Here is a 25,457-nt window from a genome sequence, read left to right on the forward strand (position 1 = left end):
TTTTTCATTTCTCTATCATGCATATCATTTTCTGACTTTCCTCTCAGAACAACTGTAATTTTTAACAATCCTGACATCTGAGAAGGCAATTCTTTCCACAGTGACTCATCTGCCAGGAATGAAGCATATCCTATAAGAATTAGCCCAGCAGTGTGCCTTCAGAAATGATGTATATTACATGTTCTTAACAGTGCAACAGTATCAGGCTTGCTCCTGATAGGCTTTTCTACACATTGTTTGTATAGGAATAGAAAACGTGGAAAAAGGCTTTCTCAGGTAAATTGCTCATTGTATGACATTAACTTGCTTTATGTTCTCATAAATGGATACATCTCGGACATTATAAGGAAAGATATTTTCTAAGTAAAATGCAGGCAATTCGGTCCAAGCATAACTTGCAGCGATACTTCAATGCTATCTGCTTTGTTGACTACAGCTGAAGATGACTGAAAACTCTGCCTATTCATAATTTCATTATGCAAATAACATTAGACTAACTCATTTTCTCTCACTAGAAGCACTGCTGACTAAGCTAATGAAAATATTGTTCTCCATCATGTCAAAAGCTTGTTTCTCAACCTGCGTGAAGCCAAATAATAGAAAAGGGCTGCATTTCTTCATGTGTTCTGGTACCTATGGAAGCAGATAGAAATTGAGTTTTTAAATCCTCCATGTAAAGGGTAGTCTTATTGTAGCAGGATGGTCAAAGGATACCAAGTGTTTTGGAAAAAGTGGCCTCATAGACCAGGCATGCAAATTCTAATCAAATGGGCTTTATCTCTCAATATATAAATTTCCACAACAATAACATATATTGAGTTCGATGACGATAAAAACTTGCATTACACTAAACTGGAGAAATAGCATGTATCTTATGCTTTAAAAATAGTTTTAAATAATTTAATATTGACATAAGCTCACTTTTTATTCCCACTGCTTTCTTCCTGAAGTAGTCCCTAAGTGAAAATTTTTGGTTTTGGTAAAAACTCCTAACGAATGTATAGTTCATACTCTGTGATATGGAAGTATGTTTCGTTTGAACACTCACCCTGATTTTTTGCATGATTTATTGACTAAGAAAATCTTGCAACTGAATTTTTCTATTAGATGCAGGGACAGAAAAAGGAAACTCAATTTAAATTGTCTTTAATGCAGTTTCACATACTGCCACTAATCTGTGAACTCACTCCAGCCTAACTCAAATGACTTCTCACATTTTGTAAATATTAGAGATTAAAACTTAATTTGATATGACAAGATACAGAGAGAAACAGCAACTTTTCAAAGGCCCCTTCCATTGCAAATTACACTTCAAAGTAAAGTTTTTAAGGGAGGTAAATAGAAAGATTTCTAATTATAGGCCACAACTTAGTATTTAACTGCACAGGATATAGAATTTTAGAATTGCGGGGGTTTGCCATTTTCGTAGTATAAAATCCTTCTAAACCAAGAGCAGCATCATATTTTAAAGGATTCATTTTTCAATATTAAAAATATACTAAGTATTTATATATGATAGCTTGTGGTCTATCTATAAGGATTTTTGTACATTAAAACATACTGAAACATGTTTTGAATTACCTTATATTTCTTTAAAAATAGTTACAATAGCTCCACTAGGATTTCACTTTCAGTTTTACAGCTGCTCTGAATCTTAACATTGACATTTATTATAATAGAATTGAATTCCTGAAAAGTCACTTTATACATAGCAATGTCACTGGAAAAATTTCACAACAGAACTAGAGACAGTAATGACTTCTCCACAAAAGAAATAAAACTGAAAAAAATCCAAATACAGTTTTCCAGCTCTTTGAGCAGTACCTTCTTGTGTTAATAGACTTTCTGAGCATCAGACAATGAAAAAAATCAAGTCAGAGACCTTTCTTATGCAATTTCTCTACTTGAGAGTAAATAGATTTGGGATAGAACCCTCATCTTTTTGCATAATTAGTACTCCACTGCCTTCTCTTGTTCTAGTGCCCACTCAATGTTAAAACATTTTCATATTAAGTTGAAGAATATGCCTAAAAGCCAGATGACAGCTTCTGCTAAAGAAGCTTGAGAAAGCAATGATAATCACAAAGGAAGGAAAAATGGGAATGATGTCCTACTAGGATTTAATCAAGAGTAGGAGTTAACCAACAGTAAATAAAATCAGTAATATTTATCCATCGAACAGTACTGAGATTAAGCTGTGTGCTCTCCAATTGTTGGATAGAATTTAAATAGCTATTTCAGCCAATAACGAACATCTGCATGACCACATACAACAGACTTATCAATAAATTATTATTTTCCAGTTCCATGTTTCTCTGCCTGGCAAAACCACTATTCATAAAATGACTATGACAGCAAAGAATAGAAGTGTATTATCAATTATTCTTATAAGGAAGCAGAACCCTTTCAGTAAATATCTTCTACGGGTTTTTTTCAGCATCTGAACTACTTCACCTGAAAATATTTTACTCCACTCTTCTCTGAAACACTTTTGCTTTATTAGTTTCAAGGTCATAAAAAATCTTTTCACATGTTGAACCACAAAGAGAAATTTTGTAGGTAGCATAGGCATTTACTCATCAGTGAATTTTGAAATTAGGACCATGGTCTTGAGTACATTTTGGAAGTGAAAGATGATCAGTAAAGTCTGGGGAGCACAACCATAAAGGAATGTCAGAAGTCTTGAATCACTGAAGAGGCTGCTAGTATGCTGTTCACGCTGGTATGTCCCTTGGGAAGGGACACCTCCTCTCTTCCCTGTCAGCAACACATAGTAAATTGGTCTAAAGATGATGGATGCATAGGCAGCTGTCACCAGATATTTGTCTGAGATGAAAGGGCAAAATATCTCAAGAAGTTAAACTTATACAAAGACATTTATCATATTTTCTAGTGAGATATCAAGATCAGTTGTTCTCATTACTCATGGGGAGGACATGACCAAAAAGGAGGCCTCCAAACTTAAGGATACAGATAGAAAAGGCTTTGGGAAAACATCTGGTGTATCCATGCAGTTGAAGCTTATTTTTCTACACTAGTCAGGTCCAAATCACCATCCAAGATAGGATCACCCTCCAGCAGTGAGTGTGCATAGGTTCATTGACACATTACTAGCTAGTCTCAGCTGTCACATCCTTTCAAACTATGAATAACAGATAGGATTCTTCCATGTGGCAGCAGAGAATTCAGCATTCTAAAGAGACAAATTATATTTGCTTGTTCCTAGTGATCTGCTGAAGGAGTTGATCCTGGAGTCCTGAGAGCTTTTCTCATAGCATCAAAAGCAGAAAGCTGAAGAATCTGGTTTTAGTTGTGTGACCTTTGAGAGAAAGAGCCAGGCCAGAATAAGTGTGTGTTTGCCTTTCCCAGTCAGGAGAAGAGTGACAAGCTTGGTAAGGGTGTTAGAAGCATCAGTTCTGCAAATGTAAGGAAGCCGTCTTGTTTGCGTTAGGTTGACCATAGAACTCCAATTTTTGTTCCCTTTTTTCCCCCTGGGAAAATTGTTGCTTGCTGCTGAGTAATGATCGGGAGATAAATGAAATCTGAGTAGGATGAGGTATGTATGTGAGAAGGACTGACACGGTGAGCATTTTCACAGTAGACACCTAATAAAAGAGAGCTTTGGTGTTAGCTGATCTGGAATCAGTGCCAGATTCTGATGCAAGACTTTGAAGGTTGCATATTGCATTCAGAAATTAGAGATTTCTTTGTTGATCCATAGTGGGAACATAATTTGGTCCTACCCATGGACGCTGCTGATATATGCTCTAAGCCTTTGAAACATCTATATCGAGGAGAGTTTTGCTTGAGGCTGTCACTGAAAAGCTCATGGTATGAGTCAGGCATTTGGAGTGGACCTCATCAACCTGTTTAGAGTCTTTTTCTTCCTCTTTTCACTAACAATGCCAGGTGAAGTGAGATTTAGGAGGATGTTAAAAGGTTATAGTACACTGGACCTCTTACCGTAGTGACCATTATGGAACATGCTGTGAACAAGTGGAAAAGCATAAATACAATAAAGATTTTACTATGGTCCTGAAAGAACTTATGGTATTAGGGTAGCTCAAGAGATTCACTGATAGTGTACATTTGTGGCTTATAGAAACAAAATAAATATGCAGTTTAGATGTACTCTACAGCAGAACTGCTTCTCAGGCTTCCCTGGAAAAATATTTGTTCACATTTTTTTTTCAGATTTTTCCTTCAGAACAGATGATTTTTGTCTTGACCAAGGTTACTTCGAGCCAGCTGTTGTTCTGCTTCATGTTTGCTCTGATAGCACTGATTTCATCTTTGTTCTTTTAGTTGCTCACATCCTAGTAAACTGATGCTTACTGCAGTTTCCAAGTCAAAAACGTCAGCATCATTGTGAAATAATAACTCATTCTGAAATAATGTGTTTAGTTCCCAAATACATTTTTCTCTTTCCTTTTTATATCTTTCTTTCTTTGATGTTGATGGTCAAAACCTTCCTTGTGTCTGTAATTAACATGACTCATTGAAAGTACTCTTCCTCTTTTTGCTTCCTTGGAAGCCACATTTGGATAGACTTTAAGCAAATCTCATTTTCTAAGGATCCCCTTAGCTTTTAATGTTTTCTTTGATATTCTGTAAAGAGAAGTTTAGTCAGCTTGATGGACTGCAACAATATTTAATAGTGACGTGCTTCTATGTATTTTCTTGTAATAAGAATCATTAAACAGATGGAGGAAGTATTAAAGTTGTCACTAAACTAATAAGTAATTTCTCTATGGAAAATCTCCAGGAGACCTCTTTCAAGCTCAGAAGTTTTATACTTCCGTGTGCCACTATATGAAGAATCTGAACAGGAGAGATCTGTTAACTGAAGCTCGCACAACTCTGTATATATGGTAGTCCATGAGCAGCTCAATTTTTCTGCAGTGAGGATTTATGATTCATTATTTATACATGTGAACATTAAGCTGATTCAGATCATATAAGGTTCAAGGAAACCTTGAAAATTCCTGTAAAAATGCAATACTGCAGAAAAATTGCTATGAACCTTTAGATAGCAGAAATGTATTGGAAGTGAAATTTAAACAGTGACATAATACATGAAACCTGGCAAATTAAACTGAACAGTTGCACAGAAATGTTTAGTTCGTCTGTTTCCACACAATGAAATTCTCCACAGTGATTTATCTGCGTCTTCACAAAACTGTAGCTCCAGTTGTAAGTTCTACTTTTGGTTTTAGCTAAACTGTCATATTAGGTGGAGAATAGAAGGAAATACTTTGTTTTGGATCATGTGTGCAGCTGTCTTGGCAGCACGGGCACTTATGCTTGCAAAAAGAAACCTCTGCATGTGGTTTATAACAACATCTCCTTGGATTGAAGCATCCGCCTGACCTTTCAAGGGCCAGGTTCTGGCATGTTTATTTTCCCTGAGTATTATCTATCCAGGCTCCAACACTGAGCTCAGTGCAGATGCCAACAGCTACAACAGAGATGAAGCTGTGTTTATTCAGACCAGGTATAGTAAGCTGGAGTTACTAAATCCTATATTCTAGTCAATATTCTCAAGGGCAGTCATCACTCACAACTTTGTCTAAATTCACTAGATTTTATGAATGCTCAACAGCTCCTGGCAATTATCCCATGTAAATTTAATCGACAAAACAGGTCTTTCAAAACCTAATGTTAGGTACTCAGATTTGAAAAACTTGACAGTGAAATCTATTTTGATCTAGATTTTTTTTTAAGTTTTAAATTCCAGTAAGTCTGAAGCTTTTCTCACACATAAATTACCTTTTTTTGTTGTTTAGTGTACACCAAAAAAGGAAATAAAAAAACAACAGCTGCTTGTATTTCCAGACATTAAATAATGCCTTGTCTACTTGGACTCTTAATAAAAAAAAAAACCTTTTTGATGGCTTTGAAGATAAGCTCTGTGTGCTTTAACTCTAGAAACTGAATAATCAATTGTTTCAATGGGCCTGCTGCTCACGTTTGGGTTTTTTTTTTCCTGGGGAAAAAAGTGAATAGTTTCATTTTTCACTCACGAGGAACAAAAGGAGTTTCAGGATACTGAGCTGTACAGCCTCTTTACCTTCCTTTGTATTAAAACTTTAACACAATAGCAGGAAGAAGAAAGTGGGCTTTAATTTTAATTCTAATAAAAAATAATCAAGTTGAGAGTTCCTACTCATGTATATAAATGTTCTAAAATGGCCAAAGTTAAGGGTAAATATTCTAGCTTAGGGTACATATTTTCAAACTGTTGGTTGGTTTGTGTATGAGGGGGAACAACGAGGAAGAGTTCGATTATTAGAGAGGAAAGGGCATTTTGATGTTGCTTCCAGAAGTTTTGGGTCCATACATGCTCCTTAGAAAGAGGTTGTATTGTCAACTGCTCAATAGCTCACCAATGCTGTGACAAAATTCCAGCTGCAAAAATTGTCCTGCCTTTCCTGTGGCATACTTCTGTCAACAGAGGTGATGGAAAGATCTCTCCAAAATTAGCATCGCTGATGGCAGTGTCTGCTCTAGCCATTGCCCTGTCTGCATCTGTCCTGTCCAAGCATTGCAAAGCTGGTGAGTTTAAGTCATGTAGATACTGAAACTCAATGCACCACTAACAGGCCTTCTCTACTAGTGCAGCTCCAGCCACAATCAGCTTTAGCTGTACTTCATAGAAGAGAGAAAAGTCTGGTTTGTCATCTTCTCCATTGATTTGCTAAATCATCAAAAAGTATGAACACAATTCAGTTACAAATTCCTTTCCACTTGCCTGTATTAATGAAAAAGTATTCTGATTAGTGAGCACTACATTTCTAACGTCACCGATTTGATTTTTTGCTGTCCTCTAACTTTGTGCTGGGGATTGGCAGCAGCCTGTTTTTCCACACTTGAAGCTGAGATCAAATAAAGTTCCCAGGTTGATTTCCCAAAGATCTGACTGTTTGTGAAAAGCTGAGATGTCAGGGGATCCTGATTGCTGTGAAGTCAGGCTGAGGTGAGGCAGTTATCTAAAGGGCAGATCAAGTTAGATCATTGCAAGTCACAACTCTAACAGGCAACTACAGGCATAAAGCACAAAAGAAACATGAGCCAGTAACCCAAAAAGTCTATAAAACAACCAGAAAGTTTCAGAAAAACAGTTTGTACAGAGCTCTTGTCTGGATGACCTCTAATTCCCAGCTGAGTTGGGAATGGGCTAGGTAGGATCTGGAGGAGCAGAAAAAGCCCCCGTCTGACTTTAAGGTCAGAATACTTAAATGGGCACATAAATACACAGTATCTACCTTGTGAGAATGCAGCTCTTTAAAGTATTACATTTAAGCTTTTTCAAATCCTCTCTCAGAATGTTTAATTCATCATTATGAAGCAGGGTAAACCTTCTAAACTGCTCGTCTTCCACTGGAAGTGCAAACAAAATTATGCACTTTCGTGAATGAATTCACCTTCATTAAATGGAGTTATTTTGGAAATCACCATACTCCTGAGATCTAAAACGTACAGATGCCACTTATGTGACAAAGTAGATTAGTAAAATGTTTCTTTTAGTGCACACCTTCATATGCTTATTTCCCAATTGTAAGGAATGATGATGTTTTTTGTTTGCTTATTTGAATTCACTAGATTTTTGGGGAAGTTTTTTTCTGTTTTTGCTGAGACATGATCCTTGCAAAAGTTATGTTGTCCAAGGGATGAATTGACTAAGAAAAGTTTCCCAAACTCTCATGCAGAAAAGTGAAGGATTAATTTCAACAGTAATCATGCTGATTCTTTTTCTGGTGTTCAACTTAAAACCTGCACTTTCTTGTTGATTGATTTTTTTGCAACTGCTTCTATTATTTTTCTTTATCAGGTGCCTTCAGATATTATCTTAGTGCTAAGATTATTACCAGTGAAAGATAGATGCAAAAAAATATATTTTTTATTCTTTCTTCTCACTTTCTTTCAGAAAAAATAACTGACTTAAAAACTAAGCGTCATTTACGAATTCTTGGTTTTATCTAAACTGCCGAGCTGGTGAGATTTGCAAGTCCATCCTACAACACTGATCCCTTGGGTGTCAGGTTATTGGAGGCATTTTGCTCTTTCCTTCCTGTGTTGGTGGTTGGGTTTGCTCCAGTGAAACTCAAGGCACGCAGAAGTATAATTTGTACTCAGATCTTATCCTGATGGGCAGTCAGGACAGAGTCAAAATACGTACCCACACCAACAAACTGGGAAGCTCAGCTGTATCACACCTCATTTATATATACATAATGAAGACAGTAAATGCACTTAATACATGGCCTTATGAAACACATGACCTCCGTGGTACGTGACAAAGTTTGGAGTGGTTGTTCATGAATGTCTATGACTAATATGTCCTCGTAAGAACAGCAGTTCTCTAGCAATGTCCTGAGGCCGATTGGTGCGGCAGAGCTATTCTCAATTGGTTGGAAGCTGCTTAGGTACTTCCTCCAGGGAACAAAATTAGAATACTGCAACCTCACAGCTTTAATTAAAGCCAATGCTGAGAAACAGGGAACCACAATTGGCTTCCTGTCAGTCTACCACCATTCCTTCATTACCTCTGCTCTACCTCTCTCTATGTAAAGATTACGATGTTAAAAAAATCAAGTTTTTCAGACTGCCTATTTCTGTCTTACTTTTTGAAAGCCATTAAATGCTTTTTCTGAGGGCAAGTGAGATCAAGCCATGGAAGTTGTTAGTTAAACACAGAGTCTGTAGAGAAAAATGCTAGTCTCTATTTTATATCTTTTGTAAACGTGACAGTTGGAAGTGGTATCAGGGAAACCGCATACTAAGTTCATGATCTTGAAACATAATGCCCTTTTACTGTAAACAGCTCCATGTGCTGACATTGAGAGAAAGCTAAATGGTGTAAACCCTAAACAGATTTCTCAATCTGCCTCAGAGCATGTATATAAAAGCCTAAAAGTAGTATATGACGAAAATGAAGAAATCCTGCAACATGATAAGATACCATGATCATAATATCTATATCATTTGCATAATACAGATTAGACATTACTTTCTAAAAAGCGTACTGAGAAGCTTAGACATCCGAACAAGTCTTTTAATTCTTTCTTGATTCACTATTGCATGATCTAGTACAACCTTGAGGCTTCTTTCACTTGTTAAACCTGGTATTAAAAAACTAGCTTGCCAGTTTAGACTGTCAGATGTCAAGGAGGCTTATTAACTGAAGCATTAAAGTCTTTTTAGCTTGAAACTATACACTTCAACAATAGAAATCTTTTAGGAGAAAGAAAAGCTTAAACTTCTTCAGCAGTCTGAATGACACATTCATTCATTTTCCTTAAAAGCACAGTTTATCTGTAGGACATTTTTCTCTCCCATTTTGTGGTATATTGTGAAGGGAATTAATTTTTTTCCAACTGTCTCATCCCTACTTAGGGTGAATTTTTTGTCTTCTTAAGCTTTTTGATATCAGGAAAGCTTTACTGTATCTAGTGAGGAGGCTGTTGGTTCCTACTATTTGTTTGAAGAGCATATTAGAGACAGATGACGAAAAATACCATAAGATATCCTGATCAGGAGAAAAGGATGAACATTACTTTGGTGCTTCCCTGTGGAAATGCTGATATTTAGAGAGCTTTCTGTTTAATAAATGTAGGAGATAGGAAAATCCCTTAGTAGAAAGAACATCAAAGCCTTTAAAATTGAAAAAGAAACCTCCCTTTAATTGATTGCTCTGTGGCTGGTCACATCAGGGAAGCTATTTGTGTCCTTCTGTCTCTTTCACTCCCTCTCCCTTCTTTCTTCCAACAAAATAATAAGTGAATTAAAAGAAAGGACTTTGGCAGAATATGGAAGGGCAGAGACCCTTCTGGGTATTTTGTCTGAAACCAGATTAAGCAGAAATCCTGCAGGAATCCTAGGTTCCTAAAATGGATCAAAACTGTCATCTTGATGTTAAACTCTAGTTTAGTCCTTGCCATGACAATGATTGAATATATGGTTGCTACTGAGAAGGCGACATCTTACTCAGAGAAAGTAAGGCAGTGATATCTGAGCTGCCTTGGTCTTCCCCTATAAACAGCATAATTGACTACTGGTTCTCAGATGACTCCAAATGGTAGTTTAAAATAAAAGCTGACTTTTAATGATGAGTTGTGGCTGCCAGATACATGTGGTATGGCCTGTTCTTTTATCTCTTCCTGTCTTTTCAATAGAATTCTTCCTGTTACACATTCTTTTCATTTTTTTTTCACCCATTCATTTACTGGTGAGATCTCTCATTACAGTTCAATTTCTGTTGGTATTTTGGTTACATTATTATAATATTGATGCTAAATTCACTGTTTATATAAGGGTCCTGTTTAAAGTAAAAAAAAATAATCATGCATTGCATACTTTACATATTTTTAAAAGAGCAAAATAAAGACCTAGACATTAATATTACTGCTGATCAAATTGTATGCAGACTGCTAGTGAAAAACCTTGCTGTGACAGCACTGAGAGTTTAGCTAAAAGCTCCCAAATTGTTTTGCTAATGCTCTTACTATCCACAAGGGATCTCATATGCCAGACAATAATAGTTCCCCCTGTTGCTCTTCTTAATTATGGCTTCTCATATGAATATGCCCCCTAATCAGAAAAGCTTTTAGATAGATTAGATTGGATACTGATTACAACCAGAGAAAATGCAAGAAGTATCATGAAAGTTCTTATTTGCTTCTAGTACTGTAACTGGGCACAGACCTGCTGAGTCTGTGGGACTCTGGGTTGCCAGGGATCCAGCCTCTACTGCACCAGCAGTTTTCAGTTTAAAAAACTACCAGCAGAGGCAGAAATAAGCTCAACATGGAATAACCATCTGAGTATTTACCTGGTTTCTTGAGTGTATTTTGCCACCTGTACTGATTTCCATATCACGGCTCACAATGCCAAATTTTTTAGCTTGAAATTCAACTCATATATATTCCATAAAAGTCTTGAGGTGGATTTCCTTTATATCAAAAGACAGAGAATGATTGCTAAGTTCTCTTATTTTTCCTTGTGTACCAATTTCTGGATTGTCCCTTCTTCAGGAAGGATTGTGTAACAACTTTGGTACAGGGTAGATTTCCCTAAGTGACTTGGAATGTTGATGACCATCTGTAAGGAAGACGCATGAACTCCAGAAAGTTTAAGATATTATTAAAAAACTGACACAGTGTTCATGCTTGCTACAAGAAAAGATAGAACTTTCATGCAGTAATGCCTAATCCTTTATAGTCACTTAAAATTCAGAAGTCCATATATTTAATAATGCAATCTATATACAAGTCTCAGAACTCTGTTTTGTAAATAGATACAAAAGAACGTGCTCTGACTGCAGAGACGTAGTTTTTTAAAAAAACTTTTGTTATCTGTCATGGGTTAGGCCGATCTGTCAACTAAACTCCACTCCAGTAAATGGAGAGGAGAAAAATACAATAAAAGAGCTGAGGGTCAAGACAAGAACAGAGGAGCACCCACCAACCACAGTTCCGGGAAAAAGAGGCTCAGTTTCCTTAAAGCAAAACAGTTTATTAACAGCTACCTAAAAAGAGAAAAGCAAACAAAAACAGTTACTTGAGAGGATAATGTAAAAAAAAGGCCAGAACTTAAAATCAACATCACTCCCCCCCTTTGCCTTTTCTTCCTGGCTCTACCTCCTCCCCCCAGTGGCGCAGGGGGCAGGGAACAGGGGAGTGCAGGTCAGTTCATTCCATGTTGTTACTGCTGCTTCTCTTAAAGGAGAAGGAGTCATTACACCATTGTCCTTTGCTCCAGGGGATCCTCTACTCACAGGGAAAGCGTGAGTCCTACCTGCAGGAGGCAATCTTTACCCCATCGGATTGCTCCTGGTGTGGGCTTTACCACAGTCTCGGATACTTAGGGAGTTGTTGCCACTCGCTCTGGCGTGGGTCGTGGGTTGTCATACAGACTTAAAATGTGTAAATGCGTAAATGCATAAATGCGCCTCGACCTGTGCCCATGATTCACAATAGTCTCAGGCTCAGGCATCTCCTCTGAACAAAACACCTCCCCATCGACGTGGGTTGTCCCACGGACTCTAGATGCATACCGTACTCAGGCTCTGGCATCTCTTCTCCTCGACGTGGATCGTTCCACGGGCTGCGAGTGGGTCTCTGCTTGCTCCATCGAGGACTGATTGCAAAGGGGCTGCTTGCAAGGGGGGCTCAGCTGCGGCACACGTTGTCCTGTTCCATCTTCACTGACCTGGTGTCTGTGTGGTCATTTGTCTCAGATCTCAGTCTTTTCTGGGTGAACCCGGGAGAGGGGGCAGTGCCCTCCTCCCTTCTCCTCGCTCCTGGGCAAAGGCACACCTTTCCGGTTCCTTTGTCCGACGTAAATAGGGCAATTTGCAGAGGTGCCAATTGGCTCAAGCCCCAAGGGAGATGGGAGTCCGGTCTGATGGGCAGCTTTTGCCACCCGGACCTCTCCTCACATCAAACCAAGAAATCATCTTAAAGAAACACTAATTCTAGAATCAAGATGAAAAATAAATACTTAAATATCAATGACATTTCTAAAGGAAAACTACAAAAGCTATCTTTCAAAGCCAGGTGGTCAAATCAAAACGTACTCTCAGTCCAATTAATTACTATTACCCATGCTCACAGAGATTGTCTAAACTGTCTAAAGAAGAGACAGTTCTATGTTAAGATAAGTGAAGAAAAATTCATTGTTCAATGATAAGATAGGAGGCAGAAAGGATTCTTTGACTTTCTGGGAATCAGATAGTTCTGAAGGATTATAAGGAAGAAGGAATAGACAGGCAATTGTAAGATTCTTGTCTTCTGAATAACAGAAAGTGGGAAGAAGATGATTCTGGAAATTAACTGCTGGATAAAAATAAAATGAAGGGGTTTGTATTTTGGAGCAGTGCACTATTTTCAACAAGAAGCAGCAGCTGTGGAATCTGGAAGGTCTCCATCTCAGTCAAAGGCGAATCAGTCTTCCCAGTGATCAGGAGAGTGCTAAATTGTCAGCAAGGGGAGAGAGTGGAAAGGGGTTAAAAAACAACAATTCCTTAGCATAAAATCGAGATATTGAGAAGTAACTTAATCAAAGCATTTCAGGATGTGAAACAAAGAAATCCTGGACTTCCTATACTAGCATAAAGAGCCTTATCAACAACAACTATTAATTTTTATTAAAGTGGTATCACTGACATTTCCTTGAAAGATTAGAGACGTGAAATCACTTGTTCCAAAGTATTTAAAGAGAGTTACGGTATATCGTGTTAAAAATGGTACCATCTGGCTATGTCTATACTAGTAAACTAAGCAATGCTATGGAACTTTTCTGCTCATTGGGACTTTGTTGTCCGTACTACTAAAAGCTTAGAGCAATCCCTGACATGGTTTTGGCCTGCATCAATCAGTACTTTTCCAAACAGTTCTTTGTCACATTATGGATGTTAACATTGGACAGGGACTACTCCAAATAGGCAGTTTGTACATGGTTATCCTGTTTTAGAGGGTAAGGGAAGCTAATAGTAAGAACATGGACACCTAAGAATAGGGAGGGAGCAGGGAACAAACAGTCTCGATTTGGTGCTTTTTTAAATCTGAGCAGTATGTGATAAAGTTCTTATTCTCGCACTGTTGAAATGTCAAAATCATAAATTACTATCATATCTTAAGCATTAGATCTGAGAATAATTCTTTATTAAACTCATATTGATACACAAGGAAAAATGATCACAGAACTTGTGCTTACTTAGGAATCTGTTTTCGTAGAAACAGAACATTTATACAATAAGCAGGATATACATTGGCACAGGCATTGCACCTGAAAATGCATATATATGTGTTTTTTTTGGTTTATTAAGTTAGTGAGAAGGATAACTTTAAAAAACTGTAGATAGTTATGAGATAAATCAACTGGGAAACATTAAATTGAAGAAATGTGAATGATAACTGAGAGAGGTTAACAAATGTTTCACTACATCTGCCAAACCCATAATCATACGGTCAAGAAATAAGACTGCAATGGTGAATGAAAAAAACCCCTACGTTGACAGCAGGGTTTAATTTCTAAAGCGAAATGGCGAAAACAAAGGAAGCTGATGTGAGTGATTATAAACTAAAACTGAATATAAACTGTAGAAAACAGAAGGGAAGCAAGAGGACAGAAGATACATGTCCATCAAAGTTAAGGACAACATGGAAGGTTTTTAGCAGTACAAGAAGAAAAGAAGCTATTGACTGCTAATAGTACATCGCTCAGTAGAAAAAAAGGTAGAATTTAAAGTATTAAAGCAGAAGAATCGTCAAAGTCCAGCGAATATATCTATAATAAATATATCATTAGGGGAAAAGGCCAGATAAATTATTTTTTGGCAATGGTGATCATGCCCTTTCTACTCCAATAAAAAAATTCTGAAAAACATCCACAAGAGTTGAATCTTTAAAATTATTGGGAACTGACCATCTGGATCTAAGAGTTTTGCAAAAGCTATCAGACATTGTCTCAGAGTACAGAGGAAGTTGATTGGGATTCTATGGCACAGGGAACAAAGATAAAGTAAAGCATACAAAGCAGGTAGAGACAATCATCTGAGTAATGATCACTCTGTGAAGATGACTATGATCTGACTGAATCAGAATATAAATCCATTCTTGCTCTAGGATATACCGCCTGTTTGAAAACAAATGTAAAGGCCAGATCTGGGGCTATATTAGTTAGCTTTAGTCATCAAAAGGGACTAAGGGACTGCAGCACTAAAAATTTTTAATAAATTTCCTGTCATAGCATCTTAACCTGCAGTAAAATAGAAAAAAGACATCGTTACTGTTAAAACATGTAGGTATTGAACAGCATGGCATTGTGCAGACCACAGATAGCTAATACAAATTGATTGGACTATTTAATAAGTTCAGAACAAGATGTATTTAAAAAGACTAAGCACAAATAATTTATCTTGGAACAAGGGAAACCACATTTGGAGAACAGAGATGCTAAGGAGACACTGACTTTGTTTTTTTTTTTCAGATTAGAGGTTAGAAGCAAGGTTCAGAGTGACATGAATTGTAGGTGTGACAGTCTTGTTATTAATGTTAATAATACCAATTATTTTATTTAGGATCTGTGTGGATAGCAATATGAGGAAGTAGTAATGAGCTTGTATGAACACTGCTTGGCACTGGCTTGACAGTTCCTTGACTGCTGTGTCCAGTTCTGGTGTCCACATTTGAAGAAGGTTATGTTTACCATACCAAGAGCTGAACCAAATGCTTAAATGAGTGAAATAAAAGCCTTCTAGTAAGAAAATTGAGGAGCTCCACTTAAGTCATTAATAGGTAGCAATTCAGTCACAATTTAAATGTACCAGTAATAGGATCCAAATTTTGATAATATAATACCACAACTCATTAAAAAAAAAAAGTTTAATCTCTGGAAGTAGAAGGTACATGAATTCTGTTGAGAGATATGGCTTCTACAACTGCAAGTTTAGCTAGCATCTGACACCTCACTAAATCAGTGGCAGCTTTTCCACATCTGGAAACTTTAAAAGAGAGTTGGGATGGTTTTTTTTTGTTTATTTGTTTGTTTGTGTAATACTTTCTGTAATTTTAACACTGTTTGAAACAATTTATCTTTTACAAGGTGTCAAATTATCGTGTCATTAAGAGAGGAGCCATAACCTCCTGTGCTGGGATTTAAAAAGGTATGTGAGTAGAAAACACATCTTGCATCTTTGAACTTTGTCTCACTTTTTATTATTTCTCCAAGCTTTTGCTTTTGACCATTGTCATAAACAGGACACTGAGCTAGATCAATGGTTGGTCCAACTTGGTATAGTTGTCCTTATGTTTTACTATAGTGGTCCTCTCTGCCTTGAATTCTTGTGAATGTCAACAGAGATTAAAGGTATTCTGTTACAGGCAATTGTTGTCTCTTGTAGGCTAGAGTAGAAAAAAAAATAGGACTAGCTACTCAGGAAATTGCGTAGCTCTTTTGAAGGCTGGGTCTGTAATTATATACTGATGCCAGACTACCACAGGGACAACTAATGGAAGCAACTATGTGACACCACACAGAATACACATCTATATTTCAACTGAAGTGTATTAGTCTGGTTAACTATTTGGGCTCCGTTGAGCTGAATAAAGTATAGCACTTGTATGTTTCAACTAATGTTGATTTCATCAAGTCTTTAATCTTTTACTCCTTCCCAGGATTCTCACACCTGATCTTCAGAGTGTTAGCTATTGTAATCTTATGTGCAATCTATTATACGCGAGTGTTATAAAGCTTGATAAATAGGAAGCCGCCTCTTACAAAAATGGCACTTTTCCAGTGGCAGAGATTACTTTAGAAGACATTTTTGGCTTTTCAGTAAATTGGTTGCAAATCATTTTGATGTTTAGAGTGCTGGGTGTATGGATAGTGACAGGTTCTGACAAGGCAGAAAGTGGTGTGGCATTATCAGTAGTCATGGAAATGGTCCCGAAAAGGAATGCTACAGTACTTTAATGTGAAAAGTGCCGTTGAGACTTTCATAATCTGTTCACAGATGCCTTATAAACAGAAAGAGGTGAAATCAACTGAAAAAAGCTCTTCAGTAAGAAATATACACACACGCCTCTTGCCTGAAAGTATATTCAGGTGTTCTGTCAGCCAAGCAACAGACGCATTTTGGAAAGAAGACAGAGAAGCAATGTTTCTAAACTGAACTGCAGAAAATGCCCAGAGAAGAAACGTGTTTAATGTAAGCGGGGTTTGAGTTAGGATGAAGTCTCAGGAGGGAATCCAAATTAGGGTGGGCCACCTGGTCATCTTTCCTCCACACCCATGCATCCAGAGGAGGCCATCACAATCTTAAACTAACCCCCCAGACTGGTGGATAGAATATCCACCTGACTCATATTCCTTGTGCACGCAGCAGTAATCTTCTGTATTTCCACCTAATCTCTATGTGTGAAGTGACGTTTATTGTGGGCACCACATCTTTTGAAACTGATTATCCCCATGTTCTCGCAAAAGGTGCCTATTATGTAGCACCATTCTGCATGATGCTTGCTCCCTGCTGTCCTGGATTTGGCTGGGATAGAGCTAGTTTTTCACAGGAAGATGGAAGGGAACACAACTAGGGCAGCTGACCCAAACTAGCCAGGGGATATTTGATGCCATATGACACCATGCTCAGAATATATACTGGGCGAGACAGCTAGGGGAGGGGCATCATAGATCATGAGTGAGCTGGGTTCCAAGTGGTAAGCAAGTGTATCACTTGTTCTGTATTGTTCTTTTATTAATATCATTATTGTTATTATCCTTTCTTGTTTTTTGTGCTGTCCTATTAAACTGTCCTTCTCCCAACCCATGAGTTTTACCTTTTTCTTCCAATTTCTCCTCCCCAACCCACCGATGGGGATGAGTAAGACAGTGGCTGGGCTAAACTGCCACTGCCAGCTGGGCTAAACCATGACAGTCCTTGTTAGGCGTGGGGTAGAGAGGAGAAAAATGTGACAAAAGGCTTGCGGGTCAAGATAAGAACACGGACTGATCAACCACCTATCATGGACCTGGGTAAAACAAACTCAGTTTGAGGGCAAATCAATTTAAATAGTTAACAGTCCATTCCGAGAGGATAACAAGAAATAAAACTAGATCTTGAAACCAAGTATTTTCTAAATTCAAAGAAAACAAAGTCTAGGCTATGAAAGTTTCAGATGTATACATTTTATTGGCTGGCATACATGGCCAATCTATTAGTTTTATAAAAGCGACTGTCAAAAAAACCACAGTAGAATCTAGATTGGAGTTTTTCACTGTGTTCACTTTCTGGAAGAGTAAAGATGGGAACTATTGGCAAGCTGTAAACATATTTGAAAATGGGCAAACTACCAATTAGCTCATAAAGAGCAAGATGCAGCCCATAATACACATGCATGCTGAATAGTACTGACAAAAACCCCCATGATAATATATTTATGAAATGCTTACATTTTCAAAGGAAGAGGTCACTGCATGACTAATCAACTACATTTTCAGGAGTTATATAGAGAACAAACAAAAACACCCAACAGATTACAAAAAACTTTCAGAAAAAGTAAGCTGGTCCTTGGTTCTGACAGCAGTTTGGTGTGCAGATGATAGTGTTACGTGGAGCCCCTGGATAAGAAAGTTTGGTTACTGTACGGAGATCCTGTTAGTGCACATGCCCTCTGAGCTGCCCTGTATCTGCAGCTGACGCATGCACTGTCAGGATCATGCCTGTGCCAGAGGTCATCTCTTTGGCACTTATTCATCAATGAAACACACATTTGCACTGGTCACAGGAACTTCTGCCCCATCAATCCATCTTACGAGGCCCTGAGCAACCTGATCTAGTTGGAGATATCCCTGTTTGTTGCAGGGGGGTTGGACTAGATGACCTTTGAAGGTCCCTTCCAGCCCTAACCATTCTATGATTCTATGATTCTATGATCAATGGACCAGCTGATACCAACATCCTTACTATACATCATTGCTGACTGAGGAAGAAACCAAATGTCAACACCCATTTTGGGTGGCAGAGCCTAAGAAGGATGCCTGCTCACTGATGCATGTGATAATGGTGTTCCCTAGGGAAGAAAGGTATGCAGTCAGTTCATTTTGGAATATCTTCTCCCACTAGTTGAAATTAAGGATGAAAATCCTTTATATGTATGTGTATATATATGTTTACTAATGGCAAATATTAGGTACCAAATTGAAATTAAAATTCGAAAAAAGAAAAAATAATAAATAATAATATTTATTATATTAGTTATAATATACAATTAGTAATATAATATAATATAACGTCTCTATGAGCAGTCTTGGCTCACTGGGGAAGTTCCGCTGGACTGGAGGCTGGCGGATGTTACCCCCATTTACAAAAAAGGGCGGAAGGAGGATCCGGGGACCTACAGGCCTGTCAGTCTGACCTCGGTGACGGGCAAAGTCATGGAACAGGTTATCTTGAGTGCTATTAATGAGCACATACAGGTTAACCGGGTGATCAGGCCCAGTCAACATGGGTTTATGAAAGGCAGGTCTTGCCAATCAAACCTGATCACCTTCTATGACAGGGTGACCCGCCTGGTTGACGAGGGAAGGGCTGTGGATGTAGTTTTCCTGGACCTCAGTAAAGCCTTTGATACAGTTTCTCATAGTGTTCTGGTGGAGAAACTGGTAACTGCTGGCCTGGATAGGCACACCCTCCTTTGGGTGAAAAACTGGCTGGATGGCCGGGCCCAAAGAGTGGTGGTAAACGGGGCTAAATCCGGCTGGAGGCCGGTCACCAGTGGGGTTCCCCAGGGCTCAGTGCTGGGTCCAGTTCTGTTTAACATCTTTATCAATGACCTGGATGAGGGGATTGAATGTACCCTCAGTAAATTTGCGGACGACACCAAGCTGGGAGGCTGTGTCGATCTGCTCGAGGGTAGGAAGGCCCTTCAGAGGGATTTGAACAGACTGGATCGTTGGGCTGAGGCCAATGGCATGAGCTTTAATAAGGCCAAGTGCAGAGTCCTTCACTTGGGGTATAAAAACCCCAAGCATCGCTATAGGCTCGGGGAGGAGTGGCTGGAGAGCTGCCTGGCGGAAAAGGACCTGGGGGTGTTGGTTGACTACCGGCTTGATATGAGCCAGCAGTGTGCCCAGGTGGCCAAAAAGGCCAATGGGATACTGGCATGTATCAAGAATAGTGTGACCAGCAGGAGCAGGGAAGTGATCCTACCCCTGTACTCGGCACTGGTGAGGCCGCACCTGGAATATTGTGTCCAGTTTTGGGCCCCTCGCTTTAAGAGAGATATTGAGCTCCTGGAGCGAGTCCAAAGAAGGGCAACTAAACTGGTCAAGGGGCTGGAAAATAAAACTTATGAGGAGCGGCTGAGGGAGTTGGGGCTGTTTAGCCTGGAGAAGAGGAGGCTGAGGGGAGACCTGATTACGGCCTATAAATACTTGAGAAAAGATGGTGGGGAGGTAGGGGAAGGGCTCTTTACATTAGTAATGGGAGATAGAACAAGAGGAAATGGGCATAAGCTTAGTCAGGGGAGATTCAGGTTGGATGTTAGGAAGTATTTCTTCTCTGAAAGGGTTGTCAGCCACTGGAATAAGCTGCCCAGGGAGGTGGTTGAGTCCCCATCCCTGGATGTGTTTAAGAATAGGGTGGATGAGCTACTTGAGGATATGGTTTAATGGGGATTAGGGATGGTTGGACTCGATGATCTCTAAGGTCTTTTCCAACCTAGAAATCTATGAAATCTAAATCTAAATCTATAATATAATATAATATAATATAATATAATATAATATAATATAATATAATATAATATAATATAATAATTATTTATTATATTATATAAAAAAGAAAAATAGTAAATTCAGCAATAGAGTATACCTGTAGAGTAAGTCTGGGTTTAGTCATTATATGGTGTTCTTCCACTGGTTATCTCCCTCAGTTGTAAAAGTTGAGGGCTTACCTCCAGTATAATTATACCTTCTAAGAAGTAATTTTTTGAGTACTGCCCTCTAACACATCCCAACTTTATTTAATAACTATTGTGTCAAAATTCACTCTTCAACCCTCTCTTCTATCCTTCACTCTCATCTTTGTAAGCATTCATATTATTCATTTTGTACCTCAACAAAATAAAAATAAAGCATACTAGGCTTTCACGGAAAAAAATATATCATTAATATGTAGATATGCAGGTTTATTATTTCTGTGTTATCTCCTTCACAAGCTTATCCGTTTGAAACATCTCATAATACAAATGCATTTGAAGAGTTTCTTCAGCTTTGTGTTGTAGCTTTCATATTTCCACAGAAAATTTCAATTAACTTATTTTTTTAGCATAGTTGTTTTCTTGCTTATTGGAACCAACATTTAGGTTTATTACGTGGTTCGTAAATTACGTATCAGAAGTATTATACCAATATTTTATTGATTTCTATATCCCTCAATTGTTTCTGTCTTTTTGAGGCAAAACATTATATTAATACAACAGGAAAGGAATATGGGAAAGGTGCATTTATACTGCTTAACAGCAGCCTTCTTAACATTGTAAATTTCAGGAAGTCACTTCAAAATTTTAGCTGCCCAAAGCATCTAAGAATCTGATTTTTGATTGCGTATGTCTTCATTTATGCTTCATATATGCTAAATTCTTCCTCATTCAGGCTTAGGGGCAGAGGGAAAGGAATTTGAAAAAGGAAATAAACCCAGAGCTAATTACATACCGATAATCTAATTACTGTATTTTCTGATAGGCCCAGTAAGAGTACTATTTCTGTAGATATGGACCTATTCTATAGTATAGAATAGACTATTTCAGTTGGAAGGGACCTACAATGATCATCTAGTTCAACTGTAGACACGTACTTGCAGCACATAGCAGGGAATATTTAAGTGATACTGAATGTCCTTTCCACTGAGGCTGAAGCTGTGCACTACGCTTTCCCAAGGAGCGAAGCTGGCTGTAGAGGTTCCTGCTCATACTCTCCTTCCCTTTATGGAGGCTGTGAGTTTCCACCTCTGAATTTCAGTTTTCTGCCTGCAGGATGGGCTGTAAATCAGATCAGTGAAATATCCTGAGTTAAATTAAGTATTCTTGGAGGTGGCTTTTCAAGTCAGGCTCCTCATTTGGCTTATGGAAAAACCCAACACAGACAGTTGCATCAGTGCAACTGAGATTAGCAAATTACAGCAAAGGGGCTGGAAACAAGCAAAAGGGAAGGAGGAAGGATCTGTCTTACCACAACCTTTGTTCCTGACAGAAACGTATCATGGAATGGCTTCCCTGCCCCAGGAGTTTCAGGATGTAACAGCCCAGCAGCGCATACAGCGTGTGCTATACCTATGCTCAAGACATGAATTCTTGGTTTTCAGTCATGCAGTACTGTTTCCTTCCTGTACACGCTTGTTTAGCTGTCATAGGGGCATTGAAAGGTAAAGCAGGTGTTTCTTTTCAGTTCTTGTGTTGTTTTGGTTTTGGTTCGTTGTTTGGTGTTTTGTTTGGGTTTTTTTGCTGAACATATAGGAGAATTAATTGCAATGCTAGTTTAACGTGCTGAGAAAAAGAAGCTTTGTTCCATCATTTGAAAAGCAGCACTGAAGCTTTCATTCATCTGCTTTTCATCCAGTGTTCTTTTCTGGCCTCCTTTCTTCTTCCTGCCACACAATGCAATATTATTATGAAAGCATTTAAAGTAATGACAACTATATTAAGAACACATCACTTCGGAAAAAAATTAACCATTTTTATGTGTGTAGGCAAAAATGGAACAGAAGTTTGCTTGAATTATGAAGGCCACACACACATCCTGGGCAAGTGTCACATGATCTCTGAAAATCATCTAATTGAGCCACAGCTGGAGACAGTCACACATAGCTGTAGCTCTCAGAGTGCCTATGAGGCCATCTCTTGCTCTCCCCTCCCACGGTTTTTCAGCCAGCTTGTTAAAACAGGGATTTCACTGGATATTGAGCACTATGGCAAAAGACATATACTTAGATATCAGCATTGATATGCTAGTCCATGAAGGCTTCTTATGTATACTCCACGGAGGAACAGAGATATGCTTCTTCAGAAGCAGAGCTGGATAAATTAGCACCTTAATGTGTATGATAATTCTCTCTTTGGCAAAGCACTTTTTCCTTTCTATCAAAGACTCAAGGGAAACTCAACATCTATGTAGAAACAGTCCTTACTTTAGTAAAGATAGACCTCGTTCCAGGACCACACGTAGGCATGCAGTTAGTTTCAAGTACATGGGTAGCCACTGAAGCATTTTGCATGCATTAAAGCATGTCTAAGCATCTTGTTAGGTTGTGGCCAGTGAACCAAACTCAAGCACTAGGAATCTTGTAAGTTATTTTGTCTGGGCACCCAACCGACTTTGGGGAACGCAATAGTAACATAGGCTTCTGCTTTTCTGTGTTTGGCTTGAAACATGATTGTAATGTTTGATCTCAGGCCAACAGAAGTCGATGGGAAGTTTGTACTTTGAAGTAGACTTCTTATGGAGCAGCTCTCAATTTCTTGCCCAGCTATGGGCCAATAAAATGGCCAAGGAATGTAGGACTGCTTTCAAAAACATTATAAAGAAAACGACAAAAAAAAATTATGAATGAGAACTACAGAGAGAAAAAAATCTGAGAGTTTGGTAATATTACTTTCAAGTTAAAATATTGTGCCACATATCTGGCTCTGTGACGTTTATAACTATTTAATAGTGTATTAAAAGTAGCCAGGACGTAGACAAACAACAACTGGTATTGAATTGGCACTAGGACCAATCATAAGATATTTAAAATTGTTAATCAAAGAGGATATGAACTACTATCCTTATGTAATAGAATTATATCTCTCCATCATGAAACAACTGATTCTGAATTTTTAAGATATAAACAACTCATGAGAAAATTTTGAAAAATGTTTTATTGAAAACGAAAAAATGTCAGAAATTTCTTGTTATTAATATTTCATATCCTTATAATATTTGTTCCATGCTCTAGCACACACAAATATAACTCAAGACATAAAACACTTGCTTGTATAATGCAATATAATGAGTCTTTAAAGTAAGAATTAATCTATTTGAATAGGAGATACCAGATGTGTATTCACTAAGATGAAAGAAAGACTTTTCTCCCATCAGTGCATAGAAGATTTATGCTTGTAATTCCTCCTAGAGGATGGAGAAGAAATATTCATGAACAGAAGGTGTGATGCAGTATGATCTAATGGATCAATCTAATGCTGAGATCCAAGAATTTCTGTGCTCATTCAGGCATTGCTGTAAGGTTTTGAGACTTTTTTTTCCCATATCTGTCCTTCGGTCTTCTCAACTGTAAATCCTGTGCACTCCAATGCTTTTATGGGGAGGATTAATTAAATTTCAATACATAAAACGTATATGTTTAGAAGCTAAGGAACAGGATTTTATCCTTATAATCATCTGGGATTCAAACTGCCAAAGAAGGAATGTGGAATATACATGGAGAGTGTTAAGTGCATACAGGCATCCTGACGTACCTGTAATAATTTATGTTTAGTGGGATTATTATAGCGGATGGTTTCACCCATTTCTTATTCATTGTATAAGTGAATGCATAAGTGAATTTATAACAAAAATAATAAATTTATAATGAATAATATGAAACATAAAAGAAACACTTCAGAGACTGCCCCTTTCCTGGTGCATCCATCCATCGGATGCAAGGTAATGATATAGCATAAAATTTCTCTTTATTTCCTATCTATATTTTAGTGACTTTCTATGAAATATGAGACATTAGATCATACACTTTGTGTGAAAAGCAGAGTCGAATCTCTTTTCTTTCATTGAGAGTTAAACCTAACTGAAAGGCTTTCTAACCCCTAGGACTCTAAAGTACTCTAGGTTGAGGCTCTTTCCCTTTAGAAGCTTTTCATCTTCACATGGAATAAGTCACCTCCCACTGGGAGTTTTGCATTTGACTTCAGTGAGGTCAGGATTTCAGCTCAGTGTCTAAGTCACCACTGAAAATAAGATTTTGGATGGAACGTCATTTATATGGGTTTAATATACGAATGTGTAGTGTTTTGCAAAAAAATGATCCTTTCACTCATCTTTCAGCAGCAAAATGAGACACAAGGAGAAGATGAATTGAATTATATCTTGCACTTCAACTGAAAGAAAAACTGACATTTTATGAACATTTACATCTTCAGAATATAAAAAATATGTCACAATTAATGCCAGATCAATACCCTTGATTTAGCTCTTTTGACAAGTAATTGCCCCCCACAACTCTCTGCACTTCCCCCACCTCTCCTGCCACATTTTAGAATTTGAAATTAAAAGCATAAATCATATGTTGCAGCTTGGAGCTAAAAAATGATTTTGTTTCTGAATGTTCTTTTAGAACCACAGCCAGCCAAAACTAATTCAGCACAGTCTCACTGAAGTGCTTGGAGCAGTCTGTCTAAACAGCACAGGCCTTCTTAATTTACCAAACGCTCACACTGCCTCCAATTAGGATGAAAGTGACTGTGCCATTGAAGAAAAAAGTAACTTGACTCTTTCAAGCAGCAGTTGAGAGAGTATGGAAACTGGCACGGATCAGTTTTCAGACTCAGGTCAGCTCCATACCTTTGACCTTCTTGAGAGCCTAACAAAACACTGGTGAAATGGGAAATCTTCCCTGTTTGTATAGCTGCTGGATATCATACGCTGCATCTGCTCTTGTGGAGACCTAGCTTTTATTACATATCAAAGTCACAACCCAGATCATTTCAGTGGACTGACGCCTTGCACTCCACTTTGGGTCATCGACCTGAGCAAGCAAGAGAACATCTGAACTCTCCCATGCTCTGCTTGAGCTGTTATTCACTCTTCGAAAATGGACAGTGGCAGAGATGTCACAGGAATGCGCAGGAAAACTTCTTGTGTACGGCCATAAAAAGCTCTGTATCGCGGAGATCCTTAGCAGGAGGAGA

Source organism: Tauraco erythrolophus, chromosome 3, assembly GCF_009769465.1.
Source record: "Tauraco erythrolophus isolate bTauEry1 chromosome 3, bTauEry1.pri, whole genome shotgun sequence".
Lineage (NCBI taxonomy): Eukaryota > Metazoa > Chordata > Aves > Musophagiformes > Musophagidae > Tauraco > Tauraco erythrolophus.